The 14,039-nt window shown below is 45.6% G+C and overlaps 1 protein-coding gene across 1 annotated transcript in view; it reads right to left on the minus strand.

Annotated features, from left to right (window-relative positions):
- The window catches only part of LOC138666609 (zinc finger protein 585A-like), a 72,071-nt gene extending 62,442 nt beyond the window's left edge, over positions 1-9,629 (minus strand). The window contains exon 1 of the mRNA XM_069754806.1: positions 9,577-9,629. The gene's annotated coding sequence lies outside the window, so the exon portion shown is untranslated. The remainder of the gene's footprint in view (positions 1-9,576) is intronic.
- Positions 9,630-14,039: the final 4,410 nt, after the last annotated feature.

Genomic DNA, 14,039 nt, shown 5'->3' on the forward strand with positions numbered 1-14,039 from the left:
GGCAGATTCACGAGTCAGCAGGTGACCGTATCAAGTACAATGAAATTGGAGATTTGTGGATGAAATCCCCGCTGCTGAATAAGATGTAGGACCAGATGTATTTGAAATAAAAGATAGTGGTTTTATTCAATGCGTTTCGAAGTTCAGATGACTTCTTCCTCAGGACACAACCACATATGTAAATCCACTATCTTTTGTTTCAAATACATCTGGTCCTACATCTTATTCAGCAGTGCAGATTTCGTCCACAAATCTCCAATTTCAATGGCATGAAATTGTGACATCACATAAAGAAATATATCCCTACCAACACCAGGTCAGATTATCAATACACTAGCAGGATGCGGCAGACCCCATGATAAAGGTGGGGACGGCACAGGTGCAAAATAACGACAGAGCAACCACTTACAGACCTACCAATTCATGGAGGTAGTGGTTGCCTAGTATTAAAAATGACCTCAGATGAGGCTTGCATAGGTCGCTGGTCACACAAGTACATGTGATGCACATTGTCTGGCTTAAAGCCCATTGATGACGCCCATACTATTTGATCAGATGGGCTGCCCAGCACTTTATAAGTGCACCCCACAAGGACAAACACCCTAGCTCATCCAACCAACAATGAAGGGCCTGGCTGCATCATGCAGAAAAATATGCAATGAAAAGCTGAAAAATAATGACTGAAAGCAGCAATCAATTCTTGATGAAACGCGTAAGCCTTTGTCTCCAGTGCCAATATTAACAATGACAGGTGTTAGTCAGTCCTGAACCTACACTGATAGAAGATTCTCTTAGCTGGATTACCCTTTACTAGCCAATAACTGCAATCCATTAGTGTGTTTAGAGACAGTCTCACAACGGAGACTGAAAAGAATGAATACGATAATACCTATCAATCAGGAAAAATAAAAATAAGGAAAAATTAACAGTGGATCTAATCATCCAGATATTGATCTGGGTAATTGTTTGAGAACTGTGAGCTAATGTCACGCACAGTGTAGGAAAGACTAAGTGCAACACAAATAGATGAGGGGAAGGGAGCCCAACACTAGGGAAGCGGGGAGTGGAGACCCCTAGGCAGATCTAACGTCACCCTGGCTGTCCTAAGCATCCCTATTTAGGTTCCGCACCTATCGCTGAGCAGGATGCCTAAACTCTGCCTGACCCTAGCAGTAAGCCCTGCACAGGGAAGGACAGGGTAAGTGCTAGTTGATCCTTGCTATAACTAAAGACAGATGGGATAGACAAACAAGGAGAACACTTAGCTTGAGTAGACTCAGAGAAAAACACAGATGTTCTCCAAACACCAAAGAGGAACATAGCCAACTGCTATAGCTCCAAGCCTCAACAGTGGGAAATGGAAATATCACCGGCAACTCCCAGCAGCAAGCTGGGAGTCTATAACCACCCTGGTCCACGTGTCTCAATTAGAGCCGGGGAGGTTGCCACTGGATCTTAAAGTCAGAAGGACTAGGATGGAGTTTGCAAAGCCAGCCACTGAGACCTTCTTCAGCTAGATACAGTGCAACTGTGTGCAGCCTCTGACATACCTGTGACAGCTAACTGTCTCATTAGTTATACTAATGTGACGATTGTCACTACTCACAAACTAGCTGTGAGGCAAAGTGGTCAAGAGGTACAAGGTCAAAAGCCAGGAAAGTACGTCAAAGACAGAGGGATAAGGCAAAGAGATGGTCAGGTGCAAAGTCCGGGGTCTGGTAACTAAAGTCAGAAAGTGTTGAAGGCAAATCGAAGGTCTGGCAACAAAAAGATCAGAATATCAAAATACAGTGTAAGCACACCACTGACCTGAAGCTACAATTGATAATGATCTAACATTGCCAGCCAGTTAAATAACTTGGCAGTTATATAGAAAAGAAACCACCTGGAGGAAACAATACTGACAGCCAGACATGCCCCTACTATCCATAGGGCGGCTGAGATGTCACTCACAGCACTGACACGTCCCTGCTATCTATCGGGCTGCTGAGCTGCCACTCACAGCACTGACACGTCCCTGCTATCTATCGGGCTGCTGAGCTGCCACTCACAGCACTGACAGCCCGATACGCCATAAGGTGGCTGAGCTGTCACTCACAGCACTGACTGCTTGACTCGCCCCTACTATCTATAGGACAGCTGAGCTGTCACTCACAGCACTGACTGCTTGACTCGCCCCTACTATCTATAGTGCGGCTGAGCTGTCCCTCACAGCACTGACTGCTTGACTCGCCCCTACTATCTATAGGGCGGCTGAGCTGTTACTCACAGCATTGACTGCTTGACTCGCCCCTACTATCTATAGGGCGGCTGAGCTGTCACTCACAGCATTGACTGCTTGACTCGCCCCTACTATCTATAGGACAGCTGAGCTGTCACTCACAGCATTGACTGCTTGACTCGCCCCTACTATCTATAGGGCGGCTGAGCTGTCACTCACAGCACTGACTGCTTGACTCGCCCCTACTATCTATAGGACAGCTGAGCTGTCACTCACAGCACTGACTGCTTGACTCGCCCCTACTATCTATAGGGCGGCTGAGCTGTCACTCACAGCATTGACTTCTTGACTCGCCCCTACTATCGATAGGGCGGCTGAGCTGTCACTAACAGCATTGACTGCTTGACTCGCCCGTACTATCTATAGGACAGCTGAGCTGTCACTCACAGCACTAAGAGCCCAACATGCCCCTGCTATCCATAGGACGGCTGAGCTGTCGCTCACAGTGTCCTTATGTCCCTAGGTCACAGCAAGTGGCGGAACCATGGCAACTGACTATTACAGGACTTACCTCCTATCTCAACACCTTTGGTACTTGGAGACAATTTATAATAAACTATGTAATTATTCATTATTTTAAATGAATCAATATAGCTATATTTTAATTACTATTCCAATTGGATTAGACAGTGAATCAGGGCAACATGACTTCTGTTAAATCCATCAAGCTGCAAAGAAGGTTTGCGTTCTAAAAGAGGAATATGAAAGGATACAGTCTATCAGAGTAGATCGGCCCTGTGTGACTGGTGCCCTATACAAGCCTCATCTAAGAGCATTTTTACTAGGCAACCACCACCTCCATGAATTGGTAGGTTTGTGAGTGGTTGCTCCATCAGTATTTTGCACCTGTGCCGCACCCGCCTTTATTATGGGGTCTTTTCCATCCTGCAAGTGTAGTGGTAATCTGTCCCGGTGTTGGTAAGGATATTTTTTTACTGTGATTTTTTTCTACTGCTTCACGGTAGCCATGATGAGAGAGACATTTCAAAAAATCTTTCACAAGTTTCAGAGAAAATCGGCAGCGTAAATTGAGCCGTGCTGTGAATGTAATCTCTGCAGCATAATGGCTGATGTGGGCCCAACTTTCGCCCCTTGCCCAGCAATAGATGAGGCAAATAACACGGGGGGTGGGAGGGGGTGGGGGTGGGGTGGATTCTGGGGTAATATCACGCTGATCGCCCCCTTTAACCCCTTCATGACCCAGCCTATTTTGACCTTAAAGACCTTGCCGTTTTTTGCAATTCTGACCAGTGTCCCTTCATGAGGTAATAACTCAGGAACGCTTCAACGGATCCTAGCGGTTCTGAGACTGTTTTTTCGTGACATATTGGGCTTCATGTTAGTGGTAAATTTAGGTCAATAAATTCTGTGTTTATTTGTGATAAAAACGGAAATTTGGCGAAAATTTTGAAAATTTTGCAATTTTCACATTTTGAATTTTTATTCTGTTAAACCAGAGAGTTATGTGACACAAAATAGTTAATAAATAACATTTCCCACACGTCTACTTTACATCAGCACAATTTTGGAAACAAAATTTTTTTTTGCTAGGAAGTTATAAGGGTTAAAATTTGACCAGCGATTTCTCATTTTTACAACGAAATTTACAAAACCATTTTTTTTAGGGACCACCTCACATTTGAAGTCAGTTTGAGGGGTCTATATGGCTGAAAATACCCAAAAGTGACACCATTCTAAAAACTGCACCCCTCAAGGTGCACAAAACCACATTCCAGAAGTTTATTAACCCTTCAAGTGCTTCATAGCAGCAGAAGCAACATGGAAGGAAAAAATGAACATTTAACTTTTTAGTCACAAAAATGATTTTCAGCAACAATATTTTTATTTTCCCAATGGTAAAAAGGGAAACTGAACCACGAAAGTTGTTGTCCAATTTGTCCTGAGTACGCTGATACCTCAAATGTTTGGGTAAACCACTGTTTGGGCGCACGGCAGGGCTTGGAAGGGAAGGAGCGCCATTTGACTTTTTGAATGAAAAATTGGCTGCACTCTTTAGCGGACACCATGTCACGTTTGGAGAGCCCCCGTGTGCCTAAAAATTGGAGCTCCCCCACAAGTGACCCCATTTTGGAAACTAGACGCCCCAAGGAACGTATCTAGATGCATAGTGAGCCCTTTAAACCCCCAGGTGCTTCACAAATTGATCCATAAAAATGAAAAAGTACTTTTTTTTCACAAAAAAATTATTTTAGCCTCAATTTTTTCATTTTCACATGGACAACAGGATAAAATGGACCCTAAAATTTGTTTGGCAATTTCTCCTGAGTACACCAATACCTCACATGTGGGGGTAAACCACTGTTTGGGCACATGGTAAGGCTCGGAAGGGAAGGAGCGCCATTTGACTTTTTGAATGAAAAATTATCTCCATCGTTAGCGGACACCATGTCGCGTTTGGAGAGACCCTGTGTGCTTAAACATTGGAGCTCCCCCACAAGTGACCCCATTTTGGAAACTGGACCCCCCAAGGAACTTATCTAGATGCCTAGTGAGCACTTTAAACCCTCAGGTGCTTCACAAATTGATCCGTAAAAATGAAAAAGTACTTTTTTTTCACAAAAAATTTCTTTTCGCCTCAATTTTTTCATTTTCACATGGGCAATAGGATAAAATGGATCCTAAAATTTGTTGAGCAATTTCTCCCGAGTACGCCGATACCTCATATGTGGGGGTAAACCACTGTTTCGGCACACGGCAGGGCTCGGAAGGGAAGGCGCGCCTTTTGACTTTTTGAATGGAAAATTATCTCCAATTGTTAGCGGACACCATGTCGCATTTGGAGCGCCCCTGTGTGCCTATGCAATGGAGCTCCCCCACAAGTGACCCCATTTTGGAAACTAGACCCCCCAAGGAACTTATCTAGATGCATACTGAGCACTTTAAACCCCCAGGTGCTTCACAGAAGTTTATAATGCAGAGCCATGAAAATAAAAAATAATTTTTCTTTTCTCAAAAATGATTTTTTAGCCTGGAATTTCCTATTTTGCCAATGGTAATAGGAGAAATTGGACCACAAATGTTGTTGTCCAGTTTATCCTGAGTACGCAGATACCCCATATGTGGGGGTAAACCACTGTTTGGGCGCATGGCAGGGCTCAGAAGGGAAGGCACGCCATTTGGCTTTTAAATGGAAAATTAGCTCCAATCATTAGCGGACACCATGTCCGGAGAGCCCCTGTGTGCCTAAACATTGGAGATCCCCCACAAATGACCCCATTTTGGAAACTAGACCCCCAAAGGAACTAATCTAGATGTGTGGTGAGCACTTTGAACCCTCAAGTGCTTCACAGAAGTTTATAACGCAGAGCCATGAAAATAAAAAAAAAAATTCTTTTCTCAAAAATGATTTTTTTAGCCCGTTGTTGTCCAGTTTCTCCTGAGTACGCTGATACCCCATATGTGGGGGTAAACCACTGTTTAGGCACATGCTGGGGCTCGGAAGTGAAGTAGTGACGTTTTGAAATGCAGACTTTGATGGAATGCTCTGCGGGCGTCACGTTGCGTTTGCAGAGCCCCTGATGTGGCTAAACAGTAGAAACCCCCCACAAGTGACCCCATTTTGGAAACTAGACCCCGAAAGGAACTTATCTAGATGTGAGGTGAGCACTTTGAACCCCCAAGTGCTTCACAGAAGTTCATAACACAGAGCAGTGAAAATAATAAATACGTTTTCTTTCCTCAAAAATAATTTTTTAGCCCAGAATTTTTTAATTTTCCCAAGGGTAACAGGAGAAATTTAACCCCAATATTTGTTGTCCAGTTTCTCCTGAGTACGGTGATACCCCATATGTGGGGGTAAACTATTATTTGGGCACTTGTCGGGGCTCGGAAGTGAAGTAGTGACGTTTTGAAATACAGACTTTGATGGAATGCTCTACGGGCGTCACGTTGCGTTTGCAGAGCCCCTGATGTGACTAAACAGTAGAAACCCCCCACAAGTGACCCCATTTCGGAAACTAGACCCCGAAATGAAATTATCTAGATATGTGGTGAGCACTTTCAACCCTCAAGTGCTTTACAGAAGTTTATAACGCAGAGCCGTGAAAATAATAAATACGTTTTCTTTCCTCAAAAATAATTTTTTAGCCCAGAATTTTTTATTTTCCCAAGGGTTACAGGAGAAATTGGACCCCAAAAGTTGTTGTTCAGTTTCTCCTGAGTACGCTGATACCCCATGTGTGGGGGTAAACCACTGTTTGGGCACACATCGGGGCTCAGTAGGGAAGTAGTGACTTTTGAAATGCAGACTTTGATGGAATGGTCTGCGGACGTCACGTTGCGTTTGCAGAGCCCCTGGTGTGCCTAAACAGTAGAAACCCCCCACAAGTGACCCCATTTTGGAAACTAGACCCCCCAAGGAACTTATCTAGATATGTGGTGAGCACTTTGAACCCCCAAGTGCTTCACAGACGTTTACAACGCAGAGCCGTGAAAATAAAAAATCATTTTTCTTTCCTCAAAAATGATGTTTTAGCAAGCAATTTTTTATTTTCTCAAGGGTAACAGGAGAAATTGGACCCCAGTAATTGTTGCGCAGTTTGTCCTGAGTATGCTGGTACCCCATATGTGGGGGTAAACCACTGTTTGGGCACACGTCGGGGCTCGGAAGTGAGGGAGCACCATTTGACTTTTTGAATACAAGATTGGCTGGAATCAATGGTGGCACCATGTTGCATTTGGAGACCCCCCTGATGTGCCTAAACAGTGGATACCCCTCAATTCTAACCCCAACACACCCCTAACCCTAATCCCAACTGTAGCCGTAACCCTAATCACACCCCTAACCCCAACACACCCCTAACCCCAACACACCCCTAACCCTAACCACAACCCTAATTCCAACCCAACCCTAACCCTAAGGCTATGTGCCAACGTTGCGGATTCATATGAGATTTTTCAGCACCATTTTTGAAAAATTCGCGGGTAAAAGGCACTGCGTTTTACCTGCGGATTTACCACGGATTTCCAGTGTTTTTTGTGCGGATTTCACCTGCGGATTCCTATTGAGGAACAGGTGTAAAACGCTGCGGAATCCGCACAGAGAATTGACATGCTGCGGAAAATACAACGCAGCGTTCCCGCGCGGTATTTTTCGCACCATGGGCACAGCAGATTTGGTTTTCCATATGTTTACATGGTACTGTAAACCTGATGGAACACTGCTGCGGATCTGCAGCCAAATCCGCACCGTGTGCACATAGCCTAATTCTAAAGGTATGTGCACACGCTGCGGAAAACGCTGCGGATCTGCAGCAGTTTCCCATGAGTTTACAGTTCAATGTAAACCTATGGGAACCAAAAATCGCTGTACACATGCTGCGGAAAAACTGCACGGAAACGCAGCGGTTTACATTCCGCAGCATGTCACTTCTTTCTGCGGATTCCGCAGCGGTTTTACAACTGCTCCAATAGAAAATCGCAGTTGTAAAACCGCAGTGAAATGCGCAGAAAAACCGTGGTAAATCCACGATAAATTCACAGCGGTTTAGCACTGCGGATTTATCAAATCCTCTGCGGAAAAATCTGCAGAGGACCAGAATACGTGTGCACATCCCGAACCCTAACCCTACCCCTAACCCTAACCCTACCCCTAGTTCTTACCCCAACCTTAGTGGAAAAAAAAAATTCTTTATTTTTTTTTATTGTCCCTACCTATGGGGGAGACAAAGGGGGGGGGGTCATTTACTATTTTTTTTATTTTGATCACTGAGATAGATTATATCTCTGATCAAAACTCACTTTGGAACGAATCTGCCTGCCGGCAGATTCGGCGGGCGCACTGCATATGCGCCCGCCATTTTGGAAGATGGCGGCGCCCAGGAAAGAAGACGGACGGACCCCGGGAGGCTAGGTAAGTATAAGGGGGGGGGGAGGAGATCAGTGCACGGGGGGGGGGGGGGGGGCGTCGGCGCACGGTGGGGGTGGATCGGAGCATGGGGGGGTGGATCGGAACACGGGGGGTGGATTGGAGCACGGAGCGGGGGATCGCTGTGCGGGGGGGTGGATCGGAGCACGGGGGGGTGATCGCTGTGCGGGGGGAGGGATAGCTGTGCGGGGGGGTTTGATTGGAGCACGGGGGGTGTGATTGGAGCACGGGGGGAGCGGACAGGAGGACGGGGGAGCGGAGCACAGGACGGAGGGGAGCGGACCACAGATCGGGGGGCTGGGGGGGGCGATCGGTGGGGTGGGGTGGGTGCACATAAGTGTTTCCAGCCATGGCCGATGATATTGCAGCATCGGCCATGGCTGGATTGTAATATTTCACCAGTTTTTTAGGTGAAATATTACAAATCGCTCTGATTGGCAGTTTCACTTTCAACAGCCAATCAGAGCGATCGTAGCCACGGGGGGGGGGGGAGGGGGGGGTGAAGCCACCCCCCCTGGGCTAAACTACCACTCCCCCTGTCCCTGCAGATCGGGTGAAATGGGAGTTAACCCTTTCACCCGATCTGCAGGGACGCGATCTTTCCATGACGCATATGCTGCGTCATGGGTCGGAATGGCACCGACTTTCATGACGCAGCGTATGCGTCAAAGGTCGGGAAGGGGTTAACTCCTTTCTGAAAAGTTCAATTTTTCATTTTGCGCTTTTACTTTGTCCTCCTCCTTCATCAGAGAACCATAATGCCTTTAATTTTTACATTAGCATAGTCGATGGAGAACTAGAAAAATTTAGAAAACACAATTCCGCCATCGCTTTTTTGGGGTTTGGTATTTATGGTGATCATTTCGCAGAAAAAATTACCAGGAAAAAATTAATATTCCGGGAAATGTAAAAGATGGGTGTCCAAACAATTCTGCCTTTTGAAAGTTTTAATATTGATAAAAACTATTTGCATTTATTTTTTAGATCTCCCCTAAGAATAGGTGCAGATGATCAGTAAACGCTGCGGGTTCGATGCTGTATACTTGTGCAGCGGCCAGATATTACAGCAAAGTGGATGGGATTTCAAGAAAGGTCATGCCCACTATGCATCCACAGACGCCAGCAGCTTCCCTGCGGAGACTGACATGTGGCGCTTCTTTCCAGACCGCAGCATGTCTATTTATCTTGCTGAGACATGAGTGTTCGCAAGATAAATGTCACCCATAGAATGTATTGGACGCGATGACTCCACACAGTTCAGAGATCACATGGGAATTCACCTGCGGTCAATAGCCGGCAGTGTTCTTTTGGCTCCCAGACCCATCACTATAGTAAGCTATATGGCACAGCTCCCAAAGGCCGATGCACTATGTACCCAAGGCAGAACTGGGGAATCTCCAGCACCTACCTCCACCTGCAGAGCCGCACACCACATATATGGCTGTTCTGTGCGCACAGGACCTGTGATGAGGTCACAGGAGGGGAGGAGTCAGGGGTCACATGATCAGCGGCCTCAGTGTATGCAGGACTCTGCTGTGCTGGTTGTCATGGTGCTGGATGAGGGGAAGTTTCTGTGTGGGGTCAGGAGGGGTTTACAGGGTGGATGTAGCAGAGCCACGTGTGTACGAGGTGTATGGAGCAGAGCCGTGTGTGTACGAGGTGTATGGAGCGGAGCCGTGTATGAAGTGTATGGAGCAGAGCCACTTGTGTATGAGGTGTACGGAGCGAAGCCACTTGTGTATGAGGTGAGCGGAGCCGTGTGTGTACGAGGTGTACAGAGTGGAGCCGTGTGTGTGTATGAGGTATACGGAGCAAAGCCGCGTGTGAACGAGGTGTATGGAAAGGAGCTGTGTGTGTACGGAGCCGAGCTCTTCCACTCATTGATCACCCTCACTGTCAAAAAGTGTTTTCTAATATCTAATCTGTATCTTCTCTCTTTCAGTTTCATCCTATTGCTTCTCGTGTTTCCATGTGCAAATGAGAACAAGAATGAACCCTCTATGCTGTGACATCCTTTCAGATATTTGTAGACAGCTATTAAGTCTCCTCTTAGCCTTATTTTTTGCAAGGTAAACATTCCCAGATCCTATAGCCGTTCATCTTAGGGCATACAGATGCTTCTCACAAAATTAGAATCTAATCAAAAAGTTAATTTATTTCTGTTCTTCAATACAAAAAGTGAAACTCATATTATATACATTATAATAATAATAATTTTTATTTATATAGCGCCAACATATTCCGCAGCGCTTTACAAATTATAGAGGGGACTTGTACAGACAATAGACATTACAGCATAACAGAAATACAGTTCAAAACAGATACCAAGAGGAGTGAGGGCCCTGCTCGCAAGCTTACAAACTATGAGGAAAAGGGGAGACACGAGAGGTGGATGGTAACAATTGCTTTAGTTATTTGGACCAGCTATAGTGTAAGGCTCAGGTGTTCATGTAAAGCTGCATGAACCAGTTAACTGCCTAAGTATGTAGCAGTACAGACACAGAGGGCTAATACTGCATAAAGTGAATGAGAACATGATGCGAGGAACCTGATTGTTTTTTTTTTTTTTTTTTTATAAATAGGCCACACAGGGATCGTTAGGTTAATGCATTGAGGCGGTAGGCCAGTCTGAACAAATGAGTTTTTAGGGCACGCTTAAAGCTGTGGGGATTGGGGATTAATCGTATTAACCTAGGTAGTGCATTCCAAAGAATCGGCGCAGCACGTGTAAAGTCTTGGAGACGGGAGTGGGAGGTTCTGATTATTGAGGATGCTAACCTGAGGTCATTAGCGGAGCGGAGGGCACGGGTAGGGTGGTAGACTGATACCAGGGAGGAGATGTAGGGTGGTGCTGAGCCATGGAGTGCTTTGTGGATGAGGGTAGTAGTTTTGTACTGGATTCTGGAGTGGATGGGTAGCCAGTGTAATGACTGGCACAAGGTAGAGGCATCGGTGTAACGGTTGGTGAGGAATATGATCCTGGCAGCAGCATTCAGGACAGATTGGAGCGGGGAAAGTTTGGTAAGAGGGAGGCCGATTAGTAGAGAGTTACAATAGTCCAGACGAGAATGAATAAGTGAAACAGTAAGAGTTTTTGCAGAGTCGAAAGTAAGAAAAGGGCGAATTCTAGAAATGTTTTTGAGATGCAGGTAAGAAGAGCGAGCCAGTGATCGGATGTGGGGGGTGAATGAAAGGTCAGAATCAAGGATGACCGCAAGGCAGCGGGCATGTTGCTTTGGAGTAATGGTGGAACCGCACACGGAGATGGCAATGTCAGGCAAAGGTAGGTTAGTAGAGGGAGAGAACACGAGGAGTTCAGTTTTTGACAGGTTAAGTTTCAGATAGAGGGAGGACATGATGTTAGAGACAGCGGTAAGACAATCACTGGTGTTTTCTAAAAAGGTCGGTGTGATATCAGGAGAAGAAGTGTATAATTGGGTGTCGTCAGCATAGAGATGGTACTGGAAACCAAATCTACTGATTGTTTGTCCAATAGGGGCAGTATACAACGAGAAGAGGAGGGGGCCTAGGACTGATCCTTGAGGAACCCCAACAGTAAGGGGAAGGTGAGAGGAGGAGGAACCAGCAAAACATACAGTGAAGGATCGGTCAGAGAGATAGGAGGAGAACCAGGAGAGAACGGTGTCCTTGAGGCCGATGGAGCGGAGCATAGTGAGGAGGAGCTGATGATCCACAGTATCGAATGCTGCGGAGAGATCCAAGAGAATTAGCATGGAGTAGTGACCATTAGATTTAGCTGTTAGTAGGTCATTAGAGACTTTAGTGAGGGCAGTTTCAGTAGAGTGTAAAGAGCGGAAGCCAGATTGCAGAGGGTCGAGAAGAGAGTTATCTGAGAGATAGCGGGTAAGACGGGAGTGGACCAGGCGTTCGAGGAGTTTAGAGATGAAGGGAAGATTAGAGACAGGTCTATAATTAGCAGCACAGTTTTGATCGAGGGATGGTTTTTTAAGTAATGGATGTATGATGGCATGCTTAAATGAGGAGGGAAAAATACCGGAAGTGAGGGAAAGGTTGAATATTTTTGTTAGGTGAGAGGTGACAGCCGGGGAAAGGGACTGGAGGAGATGTGACGGAATGGGGTCACTGGTGCAAGTGGTCGGGCGAGAAGATGCAAGGAGCCTGCTTACTTCTTCTTCTGTAACTGCTTCATTGCAAGTGATCTATTTCAAGTGTTTATTTCTGTTTATGTTGATGATTATTGCTTAAAGCCAATGAAAACCCAAAAGTCATTTTCTCAGTAAATTAGAATAATTGACAAAAAACACCTTCAAAGGCTTCCTAAGCCATTAAAAGGAACCTGTCACCTCAAATTGGCGGGATATGTAAATGCCTTTTTCCGGTCCGATGGGCGGCGTTTCGTCTTCATTTCTCCACTCCACCCGTCCCTGTTGTCCGCAATACGTTCAAGAATTAGCATACTTGTCCTCCATAGTTCGCGGGTGTGCAAAGCAATCTTCGCTCGCACACGCGCAGTATGCTTTGCCCAACTGCGGGCAAAGCCGAAAAGCATTACTGCGCATGGGCCCGCGCACTATATCCCAGAACACGGCAGTGCCTGGTATTGATGCGAGAGACTCGCCCACGCTTCTTGCATTACACTCGCAAGTGTGAATCCGGCCTTGCCCAGGATCCCAGAAGGTCAGGAAAAGTGTGCAGCTCTTGTCCACGGCCAGAGAGCACGGAAACCTGGACTGAGTTTGTGCAAAGTATTTCACTCATCTCTACCCCAACTCTTTGTCTTTCCAAACTAAATAATCCCAAGTTTGATATCCTGACTTGGTACTGCAGTCCACCTATTCATTTAATAACCTTAATATTGTCGCTTCTCTAATACCTACCTCCCAGCTTCCCCTGGTGTCATACTTCTGGATTTGAACTAGTTCTGTTATCTTTGGTTCTGTCGGCCTTGGGTAACTGATGTGTTCCATTTACTCTGTTTGTCTGTCCGATCACCTTTTGGGTGCAGCCTTAAATACTTTTCCCTACTGGTGTTTACTGCTGGTGATAGACTTTGTTGGATTCATTCACTTTGCTGTAGTTTGTGTTGATTGCATTTGTTTTGTGTGTGATTCCTTTATTCCTTAGGGAACTGTTGCTCTGGAGATCCTGGGATCTGCTGAGGACATTCTGGATAAGCTGCTGTCGAGTGAGACGCCATTTATCTTAGGGTACCAACCTCCGTGGTCAGACAGGGACAGACCAGGGTCAGAGAAGAGCTTTTCCTTGTCCGAACAGGGACCTGTCAGGTTCAGGTACTTGTCTCCCTGGTTTGTACGTTACCAGGTGTGTGTGTGCTTTGGCAGTCATAACAACCAGCTTCACACTTTAAGAAGCACTGGTCCAAGCAAATCATTGTATCTCATCAGAGGATGGAAAGGATGCAAATCTAAATTACTAGCTGGATATAAATCAAGAGTCTTGACATTTGGGGTCAAATGTGACTTCAACTTTGAAGCAGGTAAGAGAATTTGGCATTTCATGGCTGAGATGAGAATACTTCTGTCCAGCTCCGACCTCCAGAGATGAAAGTATGGAGCCAGCTACACTGTTTTCATAGCTCAAATAAATTGAAGTAACAAAGTCAAGGTACAGCAAAGGGAACTATGTTGTTTCTGACACTACAGTGATTATAGAAGACTCTCTACCCTGTCTCCATGATTCATTAAGGGTAATGTTATTAACCATATCGTAAGTGATTTCCAGGGAAAACAAGTAAACTAAAAATGTCATCCAAAATCTATAGTGTAATTTTACCTTTACTATTTATGCACAATATGGCTAACTCAGCTCCATAGTTCATGAGTAAATGTCGTAACATATAAAAAAAAAAAAGGCCAAACACCAGCCTGT

This window comes from Ranitomeya imitator, chromosome 2, assembly GCF_032444005.1.
Source record: "Ranitomeya imitator isolate aRanImi1 chromosome 2, aRanImi1.pri, whole genome shotgun sequence".
In the NCBI taxonomy this organism is placed as follows: domain Eukaryota; kingdom Metazoa; phylum Chordata; class Amphibia; order Anura; family Dendrobatidae; genus Ranitomeya; species Ranitomeya imitator.